Genomic DNA, 1452 nt, shown 5'->3' on the forward strand with positions numbered 1-1452 from the left:
GTATAGGACGTTTCAGATAATTTCGAGTCGAAACCGGACTTTCTAAGCAACTGTCGGAAATTCTTAAAAAATTTTGACTAAACTAACCTAACTAATTCCTAATCTATAAATTAACTTCAATAACACTAATATAATCTTAATAAAAGCTAACCTGGGATTTCGAATTTGACTGCTGTCACAGTCATGTCCTCCTCGTCCGAGGATGATTCATCAGTAGAATCAGCCTAGTCATGCTCTTCAGCGACAAGACCTTTGCCTTTACACTGAAGATTCTTCATCTTCTTGTACTTCTCCTTTAGTTATAGGTATTTGTAATTTTGAGGCTTGAAGGAGGATGAGAGGTTGGAAGATGACGTTGCAGCTTTCTTCGACCTGTATTCACTAGCAAAGTGACTGTGATAACCGGGTTCTGATCATTATCCTAGGTATTTGTTATGTGAATTAACTGTTTATGTGGATACATACTTACGTAAATTTAATATGTGAGTATGTGTATTTTTTATGCATAGGGATATATGCATAATATGTAGATATATATGTGTATAAAATATATATGTGGAGTGTGTATGCATGAGATGCATGCATAAGTTTATATGTGTATGTATGTAAGAAATATTATGTGTACATGCATGCATGTGGGTGAGGGCCTGGAGGCCGACTTTTCCTGTTTTGGAAAGGTATAAAAGGGAGAGTTTTACCTTCAATTCATTCCCTTGCCATTTTCAAAAGTCTAAAGAGTGATTTGAGAAGAGTTATCCGGATATTCAAAAGAAGTTTGCAATCTCCTTCAAAAACTGCAAATTCCCATAAGGTGAGTAATTTCTAAACTCTTTTGCATAAAACTTTTACCTGTTTTATATGAATCCTGTTTATTATTGGAATGAAATCAAGGGATTTTGCTTAAGGGTTTTATTCGGACAAAGCTTGTCCGGATTGTTTTAAATCGATCAAAGGTTGGACGATGTATTGTCCGGATTGTTTTAAATCGGTCAAARGTTGGACGATGTATTGTCCGGATTGTTTTAAATCGGTCAAAGGTTGGACGATGTATTGTCCGGATTGTTTTAAATCGGTCAAGTTTTGGGCGATATATTGTCCGGACTCTTATCCGGATAGAAATTGGAATATTTCTAAGTGTTAAATCGGTTAAGCTTTGGGCGGTGTATTGTCCGGATTTGTTATTCGGGCAAGAGTGTTGGAATTATTTCAAGTGTTTAATTGAACAAGTCTTGGGTGATGAGTTGTCCGGATTAGTAAATCGGACAAAAAGGGACAAGTGTTGTCTGGACTTTACATCCGGATAACTTGTCCGGATAACTTCTTAGATGGAATTTTGATAAGTTTTTATATTTTAAACTTTTTATATAGTTTAAAATGTTTATTATTGGGTTTAATTATGGATTATAAAATGGGTATTTTATATCTTTTTAAAATAAAAAGATATGTTCCTAC

The sequence above is a fragment of the Cynara cardunculus genome, assembly GCF_001531365.2.
Source record: "Cynara cardunculus var. scolymus isolate 2C chromosome LG 1, CcrdV1, whole genome shotgun sequence".
In the NCBI taxonomy this organism is placed as follows: Eukaryota; Viridiplantae; Streptophyta; class Magnoliopsida; order Asterales; family Asteraceae; genus Cynara; species Cynara cardunculus.